The sequence below is a fragment of the Sinocyclocheilus rhinocerous genome, unplaced genomic scaffold (assembly GCF_001515625.1).
Source record: "Sinocyclocheilus rhinocerous isolate Xijiao unplaced genomic scaffold, SAMN03320098_v1.1 scaffold256, whole genome shotgun sequence".
Taxonomy (NCBI): Eukaryota; Metazoa; Chordata; class Actinopteri; order Cypriniformes; family Cyprinidae; genus Sinocyclocheilus; species Sinocyclocheilus rhinocerous.
In genome coordinates, this window is record NW_015632036.1 from 649,908 (window position 1) to 650,763 (window position 856).

Here is an 856-nt window from a genome sequence, read left to right on the forward strand (position 1 = left end):
TAAAATTTAAATAAAACAAGCAAATAACTCCTGAAAATTAATAATACAAGTACAGAATTGAATAGCAAGTGCTTTACACACAAAAAAATATGAATCCTAAAAATGTGGCCTTAGGACTGCGACCCTGAAACTGCAACCTCCGGTACTTCAGGGACATTGCTGACCTTCTTTCTTATTCAAACCACAAAAGGAGAAAATATATTTTTCAGGTGTACTGAGTGTCACGTGTATGTTCCCGTTTAGTTCCTGCTTTCCTTATTTGGTCCTTCCTGTTCCTGTCCTCCTTGTATGAATTTGGTTCCAGCTGTGTTTGTTTAATTAGTTAATTTGCTCCCATTGGTGTCTGTGTATTTATAGTGAGTCCCGTTCTGAGTTTCTTAGTCCGGAATGGTTTATGTCCCCTCCTTGTGCTATGTGTGATTCCCTGAAGAAGAATATTGAACTCCTTTGTTTTGTACTCCTGGTCTCCTCGCTCCGTGCTCCTCACAGTAGCGGCCCCTGACAGAATTCCAGACCTAAAGTGACAGTAAGCGGCGCCCCTTCTACCCGTGTTTGTTTTTTCCCCGTTCGTTTCTCCCCGTTTAAATGGAGGAACGAGCGTTATTCATTGCCGTGGCTCAGGCGAACCCCGACCCTGTCAGTTATGCGAGGGCGTTCCTGCCGCTCGCCCTCGCCAGCTCCCTCGAGGGAGAAACCCTCGTGACGCTGTTCCGGATCGGGATAACCTACCATCGTCCCGCGGAGCTCCCAGACACCACCAACCTCGGCTGGAAGGAGGCAGTCATCCGGTGTCTGGAGAGCTTCCGATCCCGATCCGGGACCCATCTGCCGGCCGTTCCCGAGTCAAGTAAGCCGG